The sequence below is a fragment of the Macaca fascicularis genome, chromosome 12 (genome assembly GCF_037993035.2).
Source record: "Macaca fascicularis isolate 582-1 chromosome 12, T2T-MFA8v1.1".
Classification (NCBI taxonomy): domain Eukaryota; kingdom Metazoa; phylum Chordata; class Mammalia; order Primates; family Cercopithecidae; genus Macaca; species Macaca fascicularis.
The window spans coordinates 39,826,266-39,852,072 of NC_088386.1; the positions used below are offsets into that span (position 1 = coordinate 39,826,266).

Sequence of the window (25,807 nt, forward strand, 5' to 3'; positions counted from 1 at the left end):
GGGTTTCACTATGTTGGCCAGGTTGGTCTTAACTCCTGACCTCGTGATCCACCGGCCTTGGCCTCCCAAAGTGCTGGGATTACAGGCGTGAGTCACCATGCCAGGCCATGATTAGTTGATTTTTAACAAAAGTTTCAAGGTAATTCAAAGGAAAAGAACAGGTGGATATAGAAGAGACAAACCTTGATCCTTACTGCACACTATACACAAAAATTAACTCAAAACAAATCAGAGACCTAATGTAAAAGCCAAAACTGTAAAACTCTTGGGAGAAAACACAGAAAATCTTTTACAACCAGGTATTAATCAAACATTTCTTAGACATTTGCCAGGCACGGTGGCTCACACGTGTAATCCCAGTCCAGACTGGGCAACAGAGTGAGACTTCATTTCAAAAAAAAAGAAAAAAAGAAAAAAAAAAAAAAACACAAAGATTTCTTAGGTATTACCAAAAAAAAAAAAGGAAGAAAGTAAGCACAGACCACCAAAGAAAATGTCGATAAACTACACTTATTCTACAGACCAAGAGAAAACATCTAACAAGAACTTGTATCTAGATATATAAAGATATAAAGAACTATTATAACTGAATGACAAGAAACAAGTTTTTTAAAGGACAAAAGATTTTATCAGCTATTTCACAAAAGAAGTTATATAAATGGCCGATGAATAAATGAAAATATCAACATCACTGGTAATCAGAAAAATGCAAATTAAAACCACAAGGAGATACCAGAATGCACCCAACAGTGTCTGAATTTAAAGAATTATACCAAGTGCTGGCTAGAACGTGGAGCAACTAGAATTTTTCCATACACTGCTAGTGAGTATGGTACAATCACTGAAGAAAATAGTTCTTCAAAGCAATTTCTTACAAAGTTAAGCATAAACTTACCATATAAAACAGCAATCTTACTACTGCGTAACCAACCCAGAAAAATCAAAGCCTATTTACACAAAGGCTCACACCTTGAACGCTCATGGTAGTGTTATTCACTATAGGCAAAAAACCTGTAAACGCCCCAAATGTCCATGAACAGATACATGGATAAGCAAATTGTGAGCACATTTATACAACAGAACACTATTCTTTACTGAAAGGAACAAACTAATGAGACACACAATAACATAGTAAGACTCAAAAACATCATGCTATAGAGAGTATATAATGTATAATTCTATTTATTTGAAACTCTAGAGCAGGCAAAACTAATTCATAGCGACTAAAATCAGATCATTAGTTGCCTGGAGATGCGGATGAGAGAGGAGTGACTACAAACAGACACAAGGAAACTTTTGAAGTGATGGAGATGTTCTGTACCTTGATTAGAGTAGTAGCTACATGAATGTGTAAATCTGTCAAAACATTAACTTGTACATTTAAAATAAGCACATTTTACTATATGTAAATTATACCAATAAATATGATTTAATTAAAAAGAAGTAACATTCAGCCATTTGGAAATAGCATCATTCCCCAAAGATATCAATAAAAGACAAATCAACCTAACTACAGGTTTAACCCCTAGGTAATAAATCTTTCATGGTCTTTTATCATTCAATCAATTATGCATTAAGTGCCAACTGTGTGCCAGAAATGACTCCAAGTCTGATGGCATAGGAGTAAACAAAACATAAAATACTTTGCAATCATCAAGCTTTCATCCTGAAAGAAAAAGATCATAAAAAGTAAAGCAAAATATACAGTTAAGTTGGTTTGGGAAAGAGCAAATGAGACATATAAAGTAGTTGCAGGGAGAGGGACATTTTAAATAAGATGGCCAAAGAAGGTCTCACTAGAGATGCAACATCTCAAGACACAAGAAAGATTAGGGAATAAGTTAAGCAGTCATCTGGGGGATGAGCATTACAAGCAGAGGGAATACCAAATGCAGAAGCCCCAAGGCCAGCTATTCCAGAAACAATATGGTGTCAAATAGGAATGGGGGATAGTAAATGGAGTCAAAAACTGAGGTATGAATAAAGGGTAGGTAGAGAGTCAAAAAATGAGGTTGCAAAGGGGGCAATATCATTTAAGCCTTATAAGCTACTACAAAGACTTTACCTTTTACATTGAGTGAAAAAGAAAACAAATGAAGCTTTGAAGAATGACAGGATTTAACTTGTTTTAACCTAAATACTCTGGATACTGTACGAAGACCAGACTGACGTGCTGGGTTTCAGGTTGTGAGAGGAAGCTGAGAGACCAGTCAAGAGGCTACTAAAATAATCCAAGTAAGAAATGATAGTGGCTTTGGCCAGGTAGTAGTAGAAGGAGTGAAAGGTGATGAGATTCAAATTCTAAATATATTTTCATGGTAGAGTCAACATGAACTACTGACAGATAAACTGTGAATGTGAAAGAAGAAGAGCCAGTGATGACTCCAACATTCTTGGTCTGAGTAACACCAATGGACTTAGATGGCGAAGATTAAAGATGAAACAAGTTTGGGTAAAAAGATCAGCTCAGTTTTAAGTATTTTAAGATTTATATTCCTTTAAATATCCATATGCAGATGTCGTAAGACAGCTGGATGTGTGTCTAGAGTTCAGAGAAAAAAAGATTTTTTTTTTTTTTTGGCAAAGTAAATCACTGGATATGATGGTATGTGTGTACGTGAAATTTTTAGGAAATAATCCATACTTGATTTTAATACATCAGGGCTTCAGCACTGAGACTAATGGATTGTTTGTGTGTTTTCTGATTTACATAAATCCATACAAGTCTGCTAGGCACTTCACACCTTTATTTTTACTTTCACATCTGAAGTACAGCAATATGGATAGATAAGGTGTGTATTTAAGATAATAACATGAACAGACACATTCCTAGAGCCATAGCTATTTAAAAGTGACACTAGCATCAAGATACTCATTCTTATTCTAAAGAGAGCTTTAAAAAACAATCACTTGTTATGAAATTAATTGCTCTGCCAAGTGCTTCTTAGGATATGTAAAAATCATCATCTTCTCTACATTTTACTCTTTTAAATCAGGGAAAGTAATAGACTTTGTGATTAGACTTAGAAGTTTGGTTTTGATGCTTATAACCATCCAGGTTCTAAAGTGAGTAACGTTTCCAACTTGATAATGCACACATAAAGGAAGACACATTACATATCACTAGAGAACTGCAAAGATGACATAAAAATACCAAGATTCAACTGGAATTACAACATAGGCAGGCAAGCTTAATTGATGGTTGAAAGCATTATTTAAAAAGTAAAATTATCATTTTCCAATGAGAATTACCTCTTCTCAGTCGCCCATTTCCATGGCTTTGTTTGTTCCCTCATGCCAGAATGCCTCTCTTCCTACTTGATATCCTTTTGTTCTTTCAAGATCCAGCCCAAAGCTGGCCTCCTCCACAGACTCCTCGGAACCCCAGTGGCATTCACTGTTACTTCCGAATTCCCATAGTACTGCCATTTACACATTTAGAGCACCTATGTAATTCTGTCACGAATTAACTTTAGCTATTTACACTAAAGCAAATGCTCCCTGAGGACAGAAAACGTCACCATCATCTTTGCCTTTCATGAAATGCCTAGAACAGTACCTTACATATTCTGTTTAAGCACTCACTAAATGTTTATTCTAAACTGAACAAAAATCTTATTAAACTAAAAAACTGGTCAAGTGAACTGAACTCAATGGAATATATGCTTTCAACATACTTTTCTGGAACTCACTTTTCTATCTCTCAACACCCCAGACAAGGCCCATTATTTCTCAGTCACTCTCAAGTGACTTCACAGAAAAGGGGTTATCAATTACAGCAAGCAAAAAGGTGACCCCTCCATCTTGCATAGTTCCCTATTGTGAGAGTTACATTTTTTTTTTTTTTTTTTTTTGGAATAAAAACAGAGTCTCACTATGTTGCCCAGGCTGGCCATAGACTCCTGGGCTCAAGTGATCCTCTGGCCTCAGCCTCCCAAAGTGCTGGAATTACAGGCATGCGCCACTGCACCCAGCTGGGAAACACACTCTTAGGCTAACCTCCCATTATCCTGCCCACAGTCCCTTCACATGGCAAGCAGCCCTCCTTGGCAGGATCCATCCAGATAACTCAAGCCTGGTTACCTCCCACCATCACCACTTGCACCACAAAAAAGTCATGCCTTCTTAACCACACAAGATGGACACATGCAGACTCCTCCACCTACTGCTCTCTCACTCAACATGCCATCTCAGTTAGCTCCAGTCATTCTCCTCCCCTCCAGGAACAAGTCTATGTTCAAGTGTGCTCCCAACTCACAGAAATGTCATGTGATATGGTTAGGTTTTGTGTCCCCACCCAAATCTCATTGTAATTGTAATCCCCAGGTGTCAAGGGAGGAACCCAGTGAGAGGTAACTGGATCACGGGGATGGCTTCCCCCATGCTGTTCTCATGATAGTGAGTGAGTTTTCCCGAGATCTGATGGTTTTGTAAGTGTTTGGCAAGCTCCTCCTTTGCTCGTCCTTCTCTCTCGCCAGCCACCACGTAAGATGTTGCCTACTTCCCCTTTCGCCATATCTGTAAGTTTCCTGAGGCCTCCCCAGACATGAAGAACTGTGAGTCAATTAAACCTCTTTTCTTTATAAATTACCCAGTCTCAGGTATTTCTTTATAGCAGTGTGAAAATGGACTACAATCACGTTTTCTCAAAAACTCTCTGGAAGGTGCCACTGCAGCATAAGGAAACAAGATTCTGCAGCTCATTAAACATCTAGACAAATTACATAATCAATCTACATTTCTGGCAGACAAATCCAAATCCTGGGTTGGAAACAAAAGGTCCATTTGGGGAGAAACAGAGAAATATCACAAAACTAACTCCTCACTAGATTAACAGCTCCATTTGAATGACACTTTTAATCTCTCTTCTAATTTCTCCTATATGCGGGAAACAGGTGTTGTGGGTGAACCAAGTCTACTCTCTTTCACTAAGCCCCACATCCCTCTTTAGAAAGCAGGGTTACTTACTACCCTTTGGTTTCAGCTTTGGAGCTGTAGCAAAAATACTGAAACAAACAACTCCTGGTCATCATTCTATTATCAAAAGTGTATAATCCCCCCACATTTACCACTTACCTATTATGAGACCTCTCATTTTAAGCAACTCAATGTGAAATACAGATTTACGAAAACATGAGGGGGAAAGTACTGACTAAACATATCAAGGAAAAAGAAAAAAGGAGATTCTTCAACTGGTCATACAAATTTTACCTTAAAGATGAATATTATTCATATTTAATTAAATATACATTTTGTGAAGAGTCAACTGTTTACAATGGAAAATGTCCACATTAGAATCTAGATTAAAACAGGCTACCTGCAAAATGAAAATGAGAAATTCTGTGCAACCAACCAGGTCAGTAACTGCATATCTACTTATCAATAATTTCATACACACTTAATAATCAATCTTATTATCATTAGGGCTTTTTTAAAAAAATAGATGTATCTTTAAAATATACTAGATTTCAGCTATTACATGAAGAATATTCCTACAGGCTCTCTGGCTTTCTAAGAACCACTTAGTACAAACCAATATTTATTCTTAGTACAAAACACAGACATCTACAAACTCGAACTAACAATGCATGGTAGAAATGGGTATAACCATTTAGGAAAAGTTATACATGTAAAGTTATACATATACTTATAAAATTAAAATGTACCAATCCTATAAAAGAATAATTTCACTCTTACGTATTTAACCCAGAGAAAATGGAATACATGTTCATAAAACGACTTATAAAAAATTCTGTTTATAGTAATATGATTTGCAATAGCCAATAAATAGAAAAACAGTCATATGCTCATTAACTGAAGAATGGTAAACAAATTACAATAAAATAAAACATTGCTCAGCAACAAAACAGAATGAACCACTAAATACATGCAACAACATGGATTCATCTCAAAAACATTATGTTGAGGAAAAGAAGTCAGATACAAAAGAGTATATATTCTATCATCTCATATATATGAAGCTCAAGAACAGGCTAACCTAATCTATGGAAATAGAAATCAGAACACTGGCTGCCTGTGGGGAGATGAGGAAAGGGAAGGCCTGATAGAAAGTGCGTTAAGGGGGCCGGGCGCAGTGGCTCATGCCTGTAATCCCAGCACTTTGGGAAGCTAAGGCGGGCAGATCACGAGCTCAGGAGATGGAGACCATCCTGGCTAACACAGTGAAACCCCGTCTCTACTAAAGAAATACAAAAAACTAGCCGGGCGAGGTGGCGGGCGCCTGTAGTCCCAGCTACTCTGGAGGCTGAGGGGGGAGAATGGCGTGAACCCGGGAGGCGGAGCTTGCAGTGAGCTGAGATCCGGCCACTGCACTCCAGCCTGGGCTACAGAGCGAGACTCCGTCTCAAAAAAAAAAAAAAAAATACAAACAATTAGCGAGGCATGGTGGCAGCTGCCTGTAGTCCCAGGCACTCGGGAGGCTGAGGGCAGGAGAATGGCATGAACCCAGGAGGCGGAGCTTGCAGTGAGCAGAGATAATGCCACTGCACTCCAGTCTGGGTGACAGAGCGAGGCTCTGTCTCAAATAAATAAATAAATAAATAAATAAATAAATAAATAAAACAGTGTGTAAGGGAACTTTCAGAGATTATAAAATGTTCTATTTTTTGAATGGGGGATAGTTAACATGGGTGTATACACATGTCAAAATTCACTTAAAAACTGGTTCACTACGGCCGGGCATGGTGGCTCAGGCCTGTAATCCCAGCACTTTGGGAGGCCAAGATGGGAGGGTCACGAGGTCAGGAGATGGAGACCATCCTGGCTAACATGGTAAAACCCTGTCTCTACTAAAAACACACAAAAAAAATTAGCCAGGCGCGGTGGCGGACGCCTGTAGTCACAGGTACTTGGGAGGTTGAGGCAGGAGAATGGCATGAACCCGGGAGGCGGCACTTGCAGTGAGCGGAGATTGCACCACTGCACTCCAGCCTGGGCGACAGAGCGAGACTCCATCTCAAAAAAAAAATGGTTCACTTTATTGGATATAAATTATACTCCATAAAGTTAATTTTAATTATTTATTTATTTATTTATTTATTTTGAGACAGGGTCTCACTCTATCGCCCAGGCTGGAGTGCAGTGGAGTGATCTCGGCTCACTGTAACCTCCGCCTCCTGGGTTCAAGGGATCCTTGTGCCTCAACTTCCCAAGTAGCTGGAATTACAGGCACGCACCGCCATCCCCGGCTAATTTTGGTATTTTTAATAGAGATGGGGTTTCACCATTTTGGCCAGGCTGGTCTGGAACTCCGACCTCAGGTAATCCACCCACTTCAGCCTCCCAAAGGGCTAAGATTACAGGCATGAGCATCGCATCCAGTCCATAAAGTTAATTTTTAAAGTCACATCTGATATCTTACTTCTAGACGATGGCAAGGATAGCCAGTTAATGTAAAGTGTAATCTTTTGCCCAAAAGCTGAAAATAATACGGATAATAATCATAACAAACTTACAGCCTAAGTCAGATTCTAAATCACAAATCCAAGTCACCCAGTATCATAAGATATAAGTTTGGCTTATAGAAATACCCATAAATGTTCACAGAACAAATAGCAACAATCAGCAGGTCTTTTCTTGGGAAGCCATTACCTGAACTAGCCGGTCACCTTTGACCACCATAAGATAGGAATACAACTTCATATTCAAGATCATTTGTTCCTTCTTATCTAGTATTTTCTCTGTCTCCTGGCAGTCTTTGAGCAGCTCACTCACATATTTCAATAACATCTATTTCTAAATCATTTTTCTGCTCTCTCTTCCCAAGTTGTCTCCCTCTTTGAGTAAAACTTTCTAGGACTATTGTACTTCACTCTTGAATAGCCCTCCTACATCTTACCTCTGTCCAACTGTCTTATTTGCTTGCCTATGACCTGTTTGCTTTTTTCTTTTCTGTATTTTCAAACAATTAGAAAAGTATTTTTCACCCTAACATTTTGAGTTCATGATTTCATTCATTTTCACCTGTCCTGTCTTCATTACCACATCCCTCACCAAGGTGCCACAGTACCCACATTTAGGCTCCACCGTGACACTATCTATCACCTTGGCTGTGCTTTACTTCACTCCTCCTGGGGGACAAACAGCAAAGCCAAATATCCCATATCATTTTGCTCTATACCTCAAAAAACATAACCAGATCATTTGACTTCAACACCCTACTGCACAGTTGACTTTTACATTTAAAAATGCTAGCCTAGGCAACATGGCGAAACCTAATCACTACAGAAACTAAAAAAATTAGCTGGGTGTTATCACATGCCTGTAGTCTCAGCTACTCAGGAGGCTGAGGCGAGAGGACTGCTTGAGCCCAGAGGCTGAGGCTGCAGTGAGCCATGTTCACATCATTGCACTCCAACCTGGGCAGAGTGAGACCCTATCTCAAAAAAAAAACAAAAAAAAAACAAAAACAAAAAAAAACAAAAAAAAAAGTGCTGCTGCTAAGGCCTTGTTCCTAACCAAATGGCTGAAAGTGTCCTTTCCAAGACGGTATTTTGTTACAGAGCTGCATATATCTGCTTATAAAGCCTGTAAACACTTACAGTTCTCATTTTAATGAGCTTCATGACACCATTATCCAGTTATCATCCCTGCATCCCAAAGTTTGGTAGTCAGCTTTGTATCAGATGACTGCTTGAACCAGTCCTCTTTCAAGTACTTTTCTACAGATTCTATTTGGAGTTGATCCAATTCAGCTTATGATATATACCAGTTTCTTTGGTAGCTCATGATCACCTGCCCTCCGTATATGAGTTTTGTACCATGGCATCACTTACACCTGAAAGTGCAGCTATACAATACTTTACTAATAATAAAGGCAACCCATTAGATGGTTGAGTTCTAGTGTCCAGATATGTCTGCAAATACGTCACTGCTTCTCAAGGAGGCTCCAATGTCATTCTACAACACCAACACGAAGTCACTCATGTTAAAAGCTGTTAATCTTAAAATCTTCCTACATGTATGCTGGCCTTTCAGATTTCTTTTCTATTTACTAATAACTTATCAGACAATCACCAGAAAGAAAAGGTCTCTGCACAAAATGAGCCACTAGCTGTAGGATTCTCTATTTCAATTCTTACTCTAAGATTGTGTATACACCATTTAACTTGTTTCCTCGTAAGGAAATTGGGATAATTGCACCTGCTTTCAAGATTTTGGAAAGACTTTGAATTTATGCAAAATGTCTTACTCAGTGTCTGGCATACTGGAGACTTTCACTAAACAGTTCATAACGATAACAAGCCACTCTATTCCATTGATATACTTACTCTAGCACCCTTCTCAATCCAAAAATAGAGTGTTCATGTACGATCTTACTATCTATCACAACACATTTAGATCTCATTCTCCCTTTCATACTCCACTCATTTCCCAATGTCTGGAATAGCCTCACTTTCTCCATTCAAAAAATTACCTCTGACTTTCTTTAAAGAAAAGAAGCCTTAACCAGGGATTTTGAGGTTAGAAGGAAGGTTAGAAAGGAACCCATTTAAATAGTCACAGCTATACTAAAATGAATACAGTAAATTGGTATGCAACAAGATCTTCAAGGTAACAATAACAAAAAAGAAAGAACAATAAAATGAATACAGCAATGTATAGCTACTACACCCTTACCTTACATAAATTTTTCTCCAAAATCTTTTCTGGAGTCCATGAAAGTCCACTGTCTTCCTCATATCCTATAAATATCATGACTAAATGGGACCTTTGTAAAACATACTGGAGAAAAAGATAAAACTGATGAATTCTCAAGGCTCTCCAAATCCCAATGTTTTGTCATTTCAGAAAGCAATTTATGAGAACTCACCAGACAAGGGAGTGGAGGAGGATAAAGCTAAATACTCCTTTGACCTGATACAAAACTAGTTTTAAACATCTGAATTTTCTTCTTGATTATATTCAACAAATCAATTAATGGCTCAAGAACCATCTAAAAGATGTGTTTTTGCAACTGTGTTCTCTAATTCAATTAAATGACACTATACACTCTAAAATGAACAACTTTTTGTACTCACTTTTATGAGATGGCTCTCAATTTTAATATACACAGGTAAACTTAAAATAACTTCAATCTATCAATCTAGATTTATGTATTCATTGGCATTATTATATTTTGAAAATGGTTTGCCTTAAAAGGAAAAACATAAACTGCAATCTACAGTGTTCTATTCATTGTCCCTTTCCCCTTATTGAAGGCTTCCAGAAAGGCCACAATGGACTTCTTAAATAGAATGGGATATCAGTGTTAAAAACCACATAATTCTTATTAAATTTACCTTATCTATAAGGTAAAAAGGTGCCTGCTGCTCTATTTAAATAAACACACACACACACGCACACAATTGTGGTCCTTCCTAAAGTGAATTATATTTTAAAATGGCAAAGCTTTCCAAATATTAACCACAGTAATTCCAAATTCAGTTCTCAAGGTAGTTCAATTATGGCACAATAAATGAATGATGGCATTTAATTCAAAATCTCTGAGTTTTAGAATCCAGAACATCCCTTTCATTCCAGATTCAAAAGAGTTTAAGGTATTCAAATGCTACAACACACCTGTCTTTCAGTTACAGGCATTGCTTCAATGAAAAAACAGCTTAAAAACCATGAAATGAAATCAATTCCACATAAAGCTATTGTAAGATTCTGATCTCTAATCTGACTTGTAAATTAGATGTGTGCAACTTCCACTATCCAGCAACCTGCAGGTCTTTTTCCTAGCAGGATGGCGATGTTAGTTGCACTGCACTCTGACCAAAAACATGCAGTGGTGGCAGTGGCACAATGACAAATTGAATTGTATATGCTTTGAATAAAGATTTCAAGGTAAGTCATGAGGGAACCTTTACTGTTTGTTGATGAACTGTACATGCTATATACAAAGTAATCTATGGTTTACATCTAGACTGTAGAGTTTTTGTTGAATGCTAAGATTTAAAAATGTTAAATATTCACTGAGGGAAAAAATGGAATTCGACACTGAGAGAATCCACACACTTCATTTCCCAGCACTGCTTTCAAATCCTCTATTACTGGTATAAATAGTATACCAAAAGCAAGGACTCTCAACCAAATAAAACATCAGTTTGGTTCAGAGAATACTTTGATGTTCCAGTTTTCTTCTGATTCAATACTTCTAAAAAATACAAATACATAGGTTTATTTTCAGTTCATACCTGCTTGTCAAATCATTTTAAGTGAATTTAATTTAGTTAATAGGTCCAAAAATATTAATTTATGAATTCAACTATTCTATGCACACTAATACTGTACAGTATGATATTTCACTATTGAAGAGTCCACTGAAAAGGACGTTTTCCTAGAAAATTCCGAGTATAATAGCTTTCTGCAAACAGAAACATTTTAAATACTCTAGATGAAGGCAAAATTTCAAGAATCCCCTAAGCAAACACTTTCACACAAAAATCATAGTCCTGCAATCAACCCTTTTAGTCAAAAGACGTTTTTCTTTACTGTATTTCCCTTAGAGTGAGATAACCCAATACTAAAAGGTGATAACTATATGAGTTTCATAAATATAAGATCTTTAAAGCTTGATTACTAAAGCAATTACATTATGGAATGATAATATAATACACATTCCCCAAGTAAAGCTCAAATTTACTTGAACACCACCAACCAATACCACCAAAAATTTTTTTCATATATATATATTTAGTCCTGAAGTCCTTGGAATCATAGTAGGGCTTGGTGCCATACTGGTGTCACACTCTGCCAGTCATCCAAAGAATATGCCAAACTTCTTTTTCAACTCCTTTGTCTACCAGTGCATCACTGGACCCAGCAGGCGGCTCACCCAGACAATTTCAGTAACGGATTTTGGCTCTGTGCATAATAGATGGCAATCCTTAGGAAGTATCCAGTTTGTCTTATAGCTGAGAGATTTGAACCTGCTGCAGATGTCACATCTAAATTCTTGGATGGATTTTTATCATCAGTGTCACCTATAAAATAAGACAGTGTCACCAATAGCATAGTCCTAGAAAACATCTATTTCAGCACTGCTAAGCTTTCAGCATCATGACTGATAGTAATTTATTTGCCTGAAAAGGGTCAACAATCTATTGCCTGGGCACTGAAATCCAGCATGCAACCTGTTCTTGTACATCTATGATCTAAGAATGAGTTTATATTTTTAAATGGTTGAAAACAGGTTTTTTAAGAAGACTAATATTTTGTGACATGTGATGATTATATGAAGTTAAATTTCCACTTCCATAAATAAGGTTTTATTGGAACATGGCTATATTCTTTCATTTAGGTATTTTTCTACAGCTGCTTTCACACTACAGTGGCCAACTTGAGTAGGTGCAACAGAGTCCATAGGGTCCACAAAGACTAAAATAGTTGCTGCCTGGTCTTTCCAAGGAGAAGTTTGCAAACCCCTCGCCTAGATTATTTTTTTAGTGAGTAGGTAACATGATATCTACTGTATGTTACATGGAGAACCTAAGTGGAAAGACTATAATGTTTTCCTGTCTTACTTCTATGCATTCAACTGAAAGTATTTGTTGGGCCAGACCTGTTACTACAATGCAGACAGTTCTAGTCACTTTGGCCTCCCTCTTGGCTCAGTTTTGCCTCAATCCAAGGAGTTAATATTGACTTTGGGCAGGAAGAAGACAAGGAGTTCACCTTCAGGTCAAATTCCAGTTCTCCAACATTGGCCTGCTCCATGTCCCCAAACTCTCCTGGTTCTGAATTTCTGCTTTATATCAACCATTCTCTGTAATGGACTTCCTGTACTAGACGTCAGTCTAGTCTGGCAGTATTTCCTGCCAAAGACATGTGGGCAAGGGGCTGAGTCACAGCATTCTTTGAACTATGCCAGCTGATCATCAGTTCTGTCCCTGCTCTAACAGCCTTCCTGAACGGTGGATTTGTTTTGGGGCCCTGTGAACAGTCTGCATATTCCAACATTCCTCTTGGCTTCTACTGTTCCTCCTGGTCACGATTGCCCCTGAAGTTCATCACTTTCCTTTTACATTGAAACTTCTGGCCAAAGACTTCTTCAATGTTACCAACTGGCCTGTCTTTTTGTTATTTGAGTTCAGTTCACATAACAAGAGCCCAAGAAAATTTTATCTATATAGATGGATTTCCCAACTTAGCAACACCCAACTTAAAACATCTCTTACGTTTTAGCATCTGCTCCAAAAGAGAATATATCAACCCCCCCAACCAAGTAGTATCCAGAATATCCATTTTTTCCCTCCACCACTGCTACTTGGCCCAAAGTTTCTATACTTGCTTCATCTGAAAGCGTTACCTATCACCCACCACCACGTGGGATGCCCAAGATATCTGTGTCTCTTGAGCATTTCTTCAAAATGCCTCTCTTGCTATCACTAAAGCTTTAAACAACCCCGTTTCTGTTGTGAGGGAAAAAGAAGAGTTTCCTGTCACTGCTGGACTGCAACAGAGAAATGTGTTTAGCTAGATTTCTAGAAGTCAAAAGTATAATTCCACACAAAAAGATGTTAATTAGTCCATTATGAGGCTGAAACGCTCATACTATTAATGGCACTACAGAACCCATCTGTAATTCATATTACATTGTTGCAGATAGTTAATTCACTCATAAATTGTAGATTGACGTTACTAGAAAATAGCTTAAAAAAATGTCAGGATGGATTAGCCTAGTGTATGGACTTCAAAGAAAACTGGTTTCTTGTTTGTTGGTTTGTCTGTTTAAGAGACAGAGTCTGACTCTGTCACCCAGGCTGAATGCAGCAGCACAATCATAGCTCACTGCAGCCTCAAATTCCTGGGCTCAAGAAATCCTCCCACTTCAACCTCCCGAGTAGCTGGGACTACGGTGTGCATCACCACACTGGGCTAATTCTTTTTTTTTTTTTTAATTTTTTGTAGAGATGGGGTCTGGCTATGTTGACCAGGCTGGACTCGAAATTCCTGGGCTTAAGCAATCCTCCTGCCTGTCCTGCAAAGTTAGAGTCACTACTATCCTGAAGTCATTGGCCATGGTGAACAGCTCTGAAACCACAGGTATATCTCACAACCAACAGAGTGGTATCAACTGTGAATAGGCTGACAAAGAATGACCATTAACCATATCTCAATTTGGTATGGCAACCATGCAGGTAGCATCCATTTTAAAAACAAAAACCTTCTTACCCTCTGAATATTTGGAAAATGGCACAGCAGTCCACTGATATAACCAGAAAAAGAAACTACAGACATATTAACTCCATATTCCAAAGGAATATTCAAACAATTAAAACTTTAGAACTGTGTTCATTTGATGAACCTGGCCTTCTTTCCTTAAAGAAACAGTTTTCAATCTCTTTAGTCAGGACCACTTTGTGTTCTTAAAAATTACTGAGTATTCCCAAGAGCTTCTGTTTATGTGGCTTATAATTATCAACATTCACCGTATTAGAAATTAAACAAGAAAAAGTGTATTTATCAATTTATTTTAAAAACTTAATAAGATAACATATGTAATAAGACAATACATTTTAGGAAAACACAATGTTTTCAAAACAGAAAAAAGCTTTGTGCAAAAAATTATGTTGTTATAAAAGCTTTGCAAATTTTTTTCATGCCTAGCTTAATAGAAAACAGCTGGATTCTCATGCTGGTGTCTACATTCAATCTGTTGTGCTATGTTGTTTTGATTGAGCTACATGAAAAAAAATGGCCTCACACAAATATGTAGTGAGAGAAAAGGAAGTATACGTATTAATAGCCCATTCAGATAACTGTGGATGTTCTTTTTTGATACTACACCAAAACTTGACAAGTAAGAGTTTCTTAAGGGTTAGTCAAAATATGGAATCTCATACATACGACCTCTTTGTATTCTGTTACTTGCTTTTTGAAAAGATCTTTCACCCATAATTTTATAACACTGGTCACTTTGAAAATATTGGTTCATGGAGTTATATAGATATTACAAATCTTGACACAATTCGTCATACAACGGCAAAAACTCAACATTCATTAAAATCACCACCCATCTCATCAGGAAAATCTTTTAAGTACTGGGAAGCTGACAGTAGCACAGCAGGTAACACAAGTTTTCTAAAATTTTAATTTTCACTTGAAAGTTTGAATTTTATCATTGGCAACAATACTGTCAGTTGTTTTCCTTGAAGTGACAGGCTCACTTTGTTCATTTTCAAGAAAATGACTGCCAAATTTCTAAGTCTGAATAATCACAGTTTGTCTGGTATTCATTCTTTCAAGTAAAAATGATGTTTCATGCAAAATTTGGCTAGTTTCACTAGCAACTCAAAAAGAAAAATGACATATGTATTTTTCCTCTAGACAGGCAGTGTACTCTGGATATGCAGCAGAAATGCTTTTTGCACATTTCCTCTCATCACACCAAATATTAAAATAAAGTATGCTTAAGGGTCAAAATTTAATAAATCAGCAATTGTTATCACTTCATCAAGGACATTCTTAAGTGAAAGTGGCTTTTTCTCTTTTCTGTGAATGCACAGCTGTGAAGAATACTACGATTACTAGCACAGTTGGGTCTTACTGCCATTTAATTTCTAGAATGCTTAGTTTCTTCGATCATTGCTTTTATACCAGCAGGGCAAATGTCAAAGCAGTAGAAAAGTCAAAAAGTTAGTGTTACTATGATAACGGTTTTTACCTCATGGACATTCCTGAAAGGCTCTCAGTGATCCCTGGGGATTTGTACACCACAATTTGTGAACTGTCATCTCAAGGAAACACTGAAAGTTATGAATAAGTCACCATCCCCAAATCCATAGTGAATATCCCCCATATAATAAATATACTATATATGTGTATAAATTCTTGAAATCAAAATTGGTCTAATTTGTTTATATAAATATAAACAACAATAGTAATTAATATTTGGTCAGCACTTACATGTACTATCTCATTTAATCCTCATACTAAACCTATTAGTTAGTTGTATACTTATGCTACAGATAAGGAAACCTGTGATGAAGAAAGGTGAAGTTACTTGTCCAAGGTCACAACAGCAACTAGCAGTATTTATTGGACTCAGGCATAATCAAGTATTTTGCATACCTTCCTCTTAAGTCTTCACAACCACCTTTTTATTGTCCTTATTACCTTTTATTGTTCTTTTTTTCTTTTTTTTTTTTTTTTTTTTTTTTTTGAGACAGAGTCTCGCTCTGTTGCCCAGGTTGGAGTGCAATGGCATGATCTCGGCTCACTGCAACCTCTACTTCCTGGGGTCAAGTGATTCTTCTGCCTCAGCCTCTCAAGTAGCTGGGATTACAGGTGCCCACCACTAGACCCGGCAAATTTTTTTTTGTATTTTTATTAGAGATGGGGTTTCACCATATTAGTCAGGCTGGTCTCGAACTCCTGACCTCAGGTGATCCGCCCACCTCGGCCTCCCAAAGTGCTGGGATTAGAGGCGTGAGCCACTGCACCCGGCCTCCTTTATTGTTCTTTACATCTCTATTCTTTAAATCTTCATTACTAGTTTTACAGACTAAAACTTTGAATCAAATACGTAAAGTATCCTGCCCAAGGTTACCCAAGTGATGAATCATCCACATACAAGTCTGTCTGACTGCAGAGTACAATACATACTCTGTCTTGCTATACCACACAGGAGTGTATTATTTGTATATAAATAAACTGATAACTACAAGAGTCTTATATAGTTTTAAAGTCTATTGAGAAAGACTTCTATTTGGAAAGATTTTTACTAATTTGATTACCTCTGTCTTTAAATAGTACAAAACCTACTTTCTTTCAAAATGATATGCTCTAGATAGTTCATTAATTCACACTATTTGAATACGACAACAGATTAATACAACTAAGTTACAAAAATAATAATAATAATAATAACAACAACAACAACACTAAAAAAGACTAATCACCCCACGGGATATGAGAAAACTGAAACTTGGAGCAGTTACTAACTCCCCGCAAAGGCTTGCTGCTCATAAATGGCCCCAGAGTCAAAATCAATCTAGACTGACTGTGAAACCCAAAATCTGCAGTCACATTGCCTGCATATATTTAAGAAGGTCTCAGGCAATGACCTAGGGATTGCTCACAAGGTCCGGATACAAAGCTTGCTGATATCATACCCACCTACCCAAGGTAATCAAGATATGAATCATCTTGTATCTTAAAGACCAAGAGGTGAAAAGGAAGCTGGTGCACACTGAAAATAAAGAGCCATGTTTTCAGGTGTTCTGAATACAGAAAAAAGTAAATTCACTTATAAGGTGCCAGTACACATCTCTGTGGCTGAGACAAGCTTGCTTCCATTTAAAAAAACACAAAACAAAAAAAGCCTAGAAGACAATGTCATCACACCTACACAGGCTTTCAACGGATTACACAATAGCTTTCAGATGCCAGGAGCCCAGGAATGCTGCAAACCTTAGTAATTTGCAGCAGATAATCATTTTCCTAAAACTCTAATCGATCCATAAAATTTTCATTTCAAATTAGGATCTATAAAGGCTAGGCATCATGCCCCAACCCTTTGTTTCTATTTTAAGGGCCTACACTGCAAAATAGCTGCTTAATATTTAAACTCAAAGGAGGACAGAGAAGGAATCACGGTTCATCTACCTCAATTTGCTCTTATAACCTGCTGTAACTCAACTTTTAGGAATTATAAACATCCTGAGATTGGACAAAGGAGTGTGGCTTTAATTTCAAACAAGTTGTATTCTTAAGGAGTCCCCACACACGTTTGACAGGAAGGTGACAAAATGGAAGGCTGTGGTGTACCACCTAAAACAGCAGGCAGTACAGGGGAGAGATGAGCAATTATACTCGTCACAGAATACCACACTCTGGATTCCTATGTAGCAAAGAAAAAACAAAACTACAGAGTAACTTTACCTCCCCCATCAATGATTCCTAACATGACCTAAAAGAATCACAATCTCGTAAGCAGCTGACAGATACAAAGAAAAAGAAAAAAGAAAAAAAAAAATCAAGATTGAGGTCACATCCCTTGACATGCATCATTTACACCAAAGATTCTCCCACTTATCTGAATTAATTTCATGTACCTCATTTCATTCAGATAATTGAAGTTTTCCTTTTAGAGTTGTAAAGCGTTTACCTCAACATAATTAGTAAACTGTCCACTTAAAAATACCACTACAAAAATTACCACCCCCTCGCCTCTACACATATACACACACTCTCCCACCATTAAAAGTGTAAGATTTTGGCCTTCACGAGAAATTTAATTCAAAAGTCCTCTTTAAAAAATTAGCATAAGAAATTTTACAAAAAAAGTTGTGGTCATTACGTTTTTAATACGGAGTGTTTGCATTACTTGTTAAAGACTTGGTAATTTGGGTGTTCAATACATGACTACTGTTCTGAAACCAAATTAAAGGTTTAGACCACTAAAGAGTTTGATGACTTGCCTCAATACAATAACTGGGATCGTATAGAGAACAAAATCAAAGAGGTCTCTCTTTTTTACGAGCAGGCATTTAAGGGCCTTTTAATGAGAATTTACGCTTTAGTATATAATTACTAATGAACAAAAATAGGGCCATTAAACTCAACTCTTCATAATAAAACTAATTGTAAGAAATATAAGATAATATATACATATTAATCAAATTCACGAAAAACTGAAATCTCCAATGCCTTACAAGACAACACAGTGAAAATTATATACCTTTTCTTCTTAATTAAATATCCTATCAGGTGACTGATGCCATTTTCTACATGGATATGCCTATAATTTAAAATACACAGACTCTCTAGTACTAATGATGGCAATGAAACATCTAAGTTTCCTGAATTAATTTTAAACTTCTATATGAACACTGGCTTCTCACACTGATAACAGAACTTATTGTTGGGAGAAATTTATATCTAATCTATATTTATCACCTGCTATGTGCCAGACACTGTACTGAGTGCTAAGGACACCTCCAGGAACTGCACAGATTCAGTTCCAACCCGGGGGTACACATGGTCTAGATGTAAAGACAAATAATGACCATGTCAAGGAATGTGTAATAGATACCTATGATGTTTTATATACACCACACAGAGAAAGAAAGATGAGAGAAATAGAGAGGAAGATTCCATGCATGGTTCCTGGCTCATAACTACCACAGCCCTTGATCCAGTCTTTTGCTACAATGTTGGGTGTATTAGGCCTCAGGGGACAGCCTCTGACCTTCTCCTGCCCCAAGACAGGACTCTTAATGCTTTTCCCAAGCCTCGCCCCCAACCCACAGAATATCCCATTCTACACCCTGGAGGAAGGAATGCTGTCATAAGGCCTCCACAAAAACCCAAAAGAAACTGGGTTCAGAGAGATTCCAGATAACTGAACAAAGAGCTGTGCACTCAGAGATCACATGGAAGCTCTGTGCCCCTTCCCCATACCCTGCCCCACACGTCTCTTCATCTTAGCCTTCGCAATATCCATTATAATAAACAAGTAAATGTGTTTCCCTGAGTTCTGTCACTCCAGCAAATAGAACCCAAATACGGGGTCCTGAGAACCCCAATACCTGATCAAATGAAAGTTCAAAACTAAGAGAAGAAAAAGGCAGGAAATTAAACACTTGAAAATAACCAGCTACCATTGAAACTGCATAAAAATCACTGATTTATGGGAGACACCCTTAAGTGTCTCCACTAAGAAAGCAAAGAATCCAACTGCTGGCTAGTCAGGAAAGGCATTCTAACTCATGACTGGATGAATCCAGGGTGTCCTAGAGTCCCTGATGCAAATGAAAAGCTGACCCTCAAAAACGTTCAAATTATAACAGCCACGGAGTCTAGATCTCAGTATCTAAAGGGTCAGTCTGGTGAGTGTGAGTCCAGAAAGCAGCATCACAGGATCGTGGCTCTGCAAGACCCCAACCACCTACCTATGGATAAGAATAGATCCTGGCTCCCTAAGGGTAGGGAGATAGCAAGGAGAGGAGATCAACCTGTTAGGGTGACTAAACAGGCTTAAGACAAGGTTCCAGTTCCACAAAGGACCTGGAATACAAAAAGAAACCACCCAAGAAATATAAATTCTATGGACTATTTATCACTTACTAAGGAAAGATTGTGGAATTGCTTCTCTGGTTATGTGTGGAATTGCTTCTCTGGTTATTGATTGATTGATTGATTGATTGATTGATTGGAGATGGAGTCCCGCTCTGTCGCCCAGGCTGGCGTGCGGTGGTGTGATTTCAGCTCACCGCAGCCTCTGCCACCCAGGTTCAAGCGGTTCTCCTGCCTCAGCCTCTGAGTAACTGGGAATACACGCACGTGCCACCATGCCAGGTTAATTTTTGTATTTTAGTAGAGATGGGGTTTCACCATGTTGGCCAGGCTGGTCTCGAACTCCTGACCTCAGGTGATCCACCAGCCTTGGCCTCCCAAAGTGCTGGGATTACAGGCGTGAGACACCACACCGGCTGTGGTTATTTTTTAAATACTCAAAAAAAATTATCATCTGTTTAAATGACTTGTGTGATCCTACAGAGCATAGGGAAAAAGCACTAGATATTCTTACTAATTGTCTGATTCTATATCCTAACTCCATCTACAACTATTTTGAAATATTCTAGATACCTCACACACACTTAGTTAAGGTGTTTGTCATTATTTCAAAACTCCGTATGAGAAAAGTGCTTTAAAAATGAAAATCTTGCAGGCAAACTGAGTACTTCCCAAGGATATGGTGAGACAGCATACTCTGTGAGCAATGGATGCTCAGGGCACCAGAATAATTCCTGATCCTTCCTGTAGGTGACAGAGGTCTTAAAATATCTTCGGTCTGAATAGAAGAAACTGGTCTGGCAGTGAGTAGGCCAGGCAGACTAGGACTGACATCAGAACCAGCAACAATAGATGTGAGCTGATTTGCTTCCTATAAATTAAACACCATCCTACTCTACTGTACAACTGCTTTCAGTAATAATACTAGTAGAAAAAAAAAATGAAAGCAGTTCAAAGACATCCCTATGAAGGAAGGCTATTACCTCTATGACTCTACATGTTCAACTAGGAATCATCCTATGGAATTGGCTCTGCATCTGCTCAGCCCAAATTTTACCCTGGCAATTTAAAGAATGGAGTGTTGGTTTGTACTTTCCAAGAGAAATGCTTGAAAATTTTCCTCAGTTTTTTTAAAAAAATAACCAGGCAGGGCACAGCGGCTCACATCTGTAATCCCAGCACTTTGGGAAGCCAAGGCGGGAGATCGAGACCAGCTTGGCCAACATGGTGGAACTCCATCACTACTAAAATACAAAAAATATTACCCAGGTGTGGTGGTGCATTCCTGCAATCCCAGCTACTCAGGAGGCTGAGGCAGGAGACCACTTGAACCAGGGAGGCGGAGGCTGCAGTGAGCTGCAATCACACCACTGCAATCCAGCCTGGGTGACAGAGTGAGACTCTGCCTCAAAAAAACTAAAATTAAAAAACATGCTATTCTGACATAAAAAAAAAAAAAGAAGAAGAAGAAGAGGTAAGAATACAAGAAAAAGAATACACAGTGTTCTTCATGTAACACCAACAAGAAGCATAATATATCAAATACAACCTAAAACTGTTTAAAATATCATTTGAGACAATTTGCCAAGGTAGTCTGAACTCTGAAAGTTATGTTCCTTACAAAGGTCTATATGCTGAAAAACATCCTTATAAAATAAAACCAAGATTGTAAAATGTGGCCTATGGTAACAATCAAGAGAGTCACTCAATTCATGTTGTCACACTTTGCTCTCGTGGAAACATTGTATTTTAGCTCACCTAAGGTGTTCTATTACTAAAGTAATGTTCTTTCCCAATATCAGAGTGACTAACATAAGTTAAAGAACAAAATTCACACTGTTAAGTTTCTTCCCCCAATTTTTCTAATCTGACACCTGCTACCTCTTTCAATATTGGAATTCAACCTAACAGAGTTATCTGGTTCAACATAAAAAAGGAACTGAGTTATTTCAAGTTTACTATATCATGATTCAGGACTTCCTGGCACTCTGCTACCTTCAGAAATTAGATAAAGCCCAACAAGATCATAAGCATTTAAAGAGTATCCACTACACTTGAAAATGGGTATACACAGATGAGCAGGACGTAGCCGAACTCACGAAGCGCCTACCAGGAAAGTGCACACAGGCCAACAAATATTTACTAAATGTCCACACTAAACACTGTGCTCTGGGATGCAAAAAATTCATCTCACCACAGCAAGAACTTCAAGACTCATGCATTTGAGGCCCACTTTGAAATGTGAGATTGGGCATGCTGGAATTAGATTATTACATGTGATAGGATTTCCCTTCCTAAGTGATAGTCATGCATCACATAACATTTTAGTCAACAAGACATCGAATATACAACTGTGGCCCCGTAAGATTATAATACCGTATTTTTACTGTACCTTTTCTAAGTTTAGATATGTTTAGATACAGTATTCAGTACAGTAACATGCTGAACAGAGATGTAGCCCAGGACTAATAAACTATACCACATAGCCTAGGTGTGCAGTAGGTTATACCATGTAGATTTGTGTCAGTACACTCTATGATGCTCCCACAAGTATCTTTTCTCGGAACATACCTGTCATTAAATGACACATGACGATATCAAGGTTTATATACACCATAACTCTAAGACTCTTAAAATACCAATCTGCTAGAAGTGACGTAGGCTATCCGAATCAAAAATATGAATCGATTCTTGAAGCGCAAGATAATTACTAATTTGAAAAAACTGGAAAGTAATGTTTAAACTGATAGAATGCAAATACTTCCTATGAACAATTTATGGCATTATCAGTCTAATGGGTCCAAATCATAAATTAAGAAAAAAAATTAAATTTAGTTAATTACTTGGCTTTTTAAGATGCCATAATCAAACAAACTTTAGTAGAAGAGGTCTGAATTACCTAGGTAAGTGTTTACTTAATTAAGACAACTAGTTCTATTCGGCTCCTGCTAAATTTCATCAAGAAACTGCCTTCGATTCTTAATTTCTCTATAAAATAATGCGACTGGATTATACTACTAAAGTCCCTTACACATCGAAAATTCTGTACTTCTGTGATGCATAAGATTAAAACGTCAACACAATTTTCAAATCAAGACTAAAGAAGCCATCTTAACTTTGCAAACGTGATGTTAAAAAATTTACTATTTCCTGCCTTATTGCAAGTATTATGCTTCAGATTTTACCTATTCATTGTTTTCAAGTATGTCAAAGAAAGTTTCGTGACCCTCAATACTAAAACTGTTTCATTTAATACAGTACAGGACCCTAAGGAAAATGTATACCAAAAGGGAGTGGGAGCCGAGAAGAATCTAATCCAAATCAGACCTGGAACGCACTAATTAAAATTCAGTATTTCACTTAGTATGTGCGTTCCTACATGAAACTCCTGTCAAGGTTAAAGCTTAAGGTTAAACAGGTTAGTAGAAGCCAATAGAATGGCTCTATTGAATTGTACTGAACTTCTTTTTCAGCAGCTCCTTTACCTTACCACAATGTTCAGCTTTAAAATCAACTTCAGGGGTAGGCACCAAATAACCAACGTGAGCCATGGCAGCCGGGGGCTGCAAACTGAAATCCATCTCGTGTGGAAAATCATCATCAACTCACGTTTTCCATTTCAAACTGCGATACAGGTGGAGGAAAAGCTGTAAAAGCCTTCTCTTTGAACCTCACATCACACCGCCTCAAGGCATTAACTTAAGAATCTCAAGATAACCTAATGCAGCAGTTGTCAGAAGACTCTAAAAGTTGTATGTGCGGGAGAAGGCAAAAAAACTACTTCGGGACTAAAGGTTAAATTTCGCTGCTGGATTCCCAAGACTTAAATTCAGAGAATCTTTCCACCTGGACAGAATGGGATTGTCTGGATCCCGATAAAAATGGGAAATTATGTGCTTAATCCTCAAACGAGGGATTCCGGGATGGGGGGCACAGTGAGGGTCCTCACACTCGGCTGGCAGAGGGGAGTGGGACGCTGGTGAGGTCTGGTAACTGAGGGCGACCAGAAGCCAGACGCGAAGGTTTCCCTCAGGAAGGCCTGGGGCTCGCACTGCAAGGGGCCAAGCGCCGGGCAGCCTGGTGGTCGGCGAAGCACCCTAGCCAACTCAGGCCAACCCGGGCACCCGGCCTCCCTTCTCCCGCGCGAGGGCGACGTGCCCCCACCCGTCCTTGCAGGCTGCGCGAGGAAGAAGCCGAGCGCCGGGCTGCGAAAACCAGCACGCACGACGTGTAGGCACCAAGAAAACGCAATTCGAACACGACCAGTTTGCAGAAGGAACAAAACGCCACGGCCTGGACGCCCCATTCCGAGCGCGGTGCGGACGGCGGCGCAGGGAGCGCAGCGCGTGCGCCCGGGAAGCGCGCGGCTCTCAGCTCCGCCTCCCCCACACCCCCCGCCCCCGGCTCCCCGCGCCGCAGCCGCTGCTGCTGCCCCTCTGGGAACTCCGCGCAGCGCAGCCCCGCGAGGCGGGCGCCGGGGAGGGGAGGGGCCGCGCTCCCCGCCTCCCCGCCGGCCCGCGCGGCTCCCCAGCCCGGAGCCTACTCACCTCCTCCTCCTCCTCCTTGTCTCTCCCTCCTGGCCACCGGCGCGGCCCAGCCGGCGACGCGCTGACGCCGTGCCCCTCCCCCGCGGCCGCCGCGGATGCCGCCGCCCCTCCCGGCCCGCGGCCGCCCCGGCCTCCAGGCGCGTCAGGCGCTGGCCCCGCCCCTCGGCCCGCCCGCGCAATCGAGGCTCCGCCTCTCTGCGCCGCCCAGACTCTGCGGGCGCTAGGTCAGTGAGTCAGCGGCCGCTCCCGCCCGCGCGAGTCGCTGCGCCCTGGCCCGCGGGCTAGGCTCCTCGCACCTGCCCACTGTCCCCCGGCCTCGCTGTGCTCCCCACCTCCCTGCGTGCCCTTTCCCATTTCGTCAGCACCCTGTCCGCCCCTTCAGCTTTTTCGTACTCTTTCCCCAACCTACTAGTCCTGTTCTAAGCTCGCATAGTCACCTTCTCTTTCCTTCTGGAAGGTCTGTGCTGTTCATTAGGTCGACCTCGGATTCCTCCTGCAGTTTTCCAGCCGGACCCTTGAATCTCATTTCCCAGTCCACTCCCCGGCCTGCTAGAGCCTCAGGGCTCCTGTGCGTTCCCGGCTCCCTTGCCGGCACCCCTACCTGCTGTGCAGCCCGTACCTCCTCCACAGCTGCTTTGCCAATGCCTCTTAGTATCCCTCCCTCTGGACCTTCTCGGTTCCCTCCTGGCAAGGCTCTTGCCTTCCTTTCTCTCCATTTTTCGCGTCCTTTGGGTTCTGGCTACTACACACACTTCTGATGCAGTTTGAGTATTCAATAATTGCATGTTCGCGGTCCCACTTACGCGAAGAGAGTCACATTGAGTAATTAAAAATCACAAAACAAAGCGACAGCAGTGGAGACCATCTTTTGACTTGCATAGTTCCATCTATATTTTCCTCGTGCAATAATATTTTCATTGCCATTTGAATTTCAAGGAATGGGATTTTCTGTTGGGGCTTAAAATTCACAAGTGTTGGATTTTTTTTCCCCTGCGACCTAATTTCACTTTAACTCTTTTATTTATAGAATACATAGTAAAAAGAGTACCAGGAAGTCCCAGGTGTTCTTTTGACTGTAAAGTGAGGAATGTGGCCCTTCTTTAAATTTCCTTTCTGAAGTAAAGGATTTTGTATCTGGAAGGAGGTTGTAGGTTAAATGACTCTGGCCAAGGCAAAACATGCAAATGTAACTGTATGTCTGGTTTATTAAGTAACTTCGTTTTTAAAACTGC

The 25,807-nt window shown here is 39.4% G+C and overlaps 1 protein-coding gene across 43 annotated transcripts in view; it reads right to left on the minus strand.

The window, feature by feature from the left end:
- Nucleotides 1-24,703, minus strand: part of GTDC1 (glycosyltransferase like domain containing 1) — a 376,361-nt gene extending 351,658 nt beyond the window's left edge. For 42 of the 43 annotated variants that reach the window (XM_074009034.1, XM_074009028.1, XM_074009012.1 and 39 more), the window contains exon 1: nucleotides 24,576-24,703. The gene's annotated coding sequence lies outside the window, so the exon portion shown is untranslated. Of the gene's footprint in view, nucleotides 1-9,639; nucleotides 9,838-24,575 lie in introns of those variants that run through there. The other variant, XM_074009008.1, reaches the window with a different exon arrangement.
- Between the last annotated feature and the right edge of the window lie 1,104 nt (nucleotides 24,704-25,807).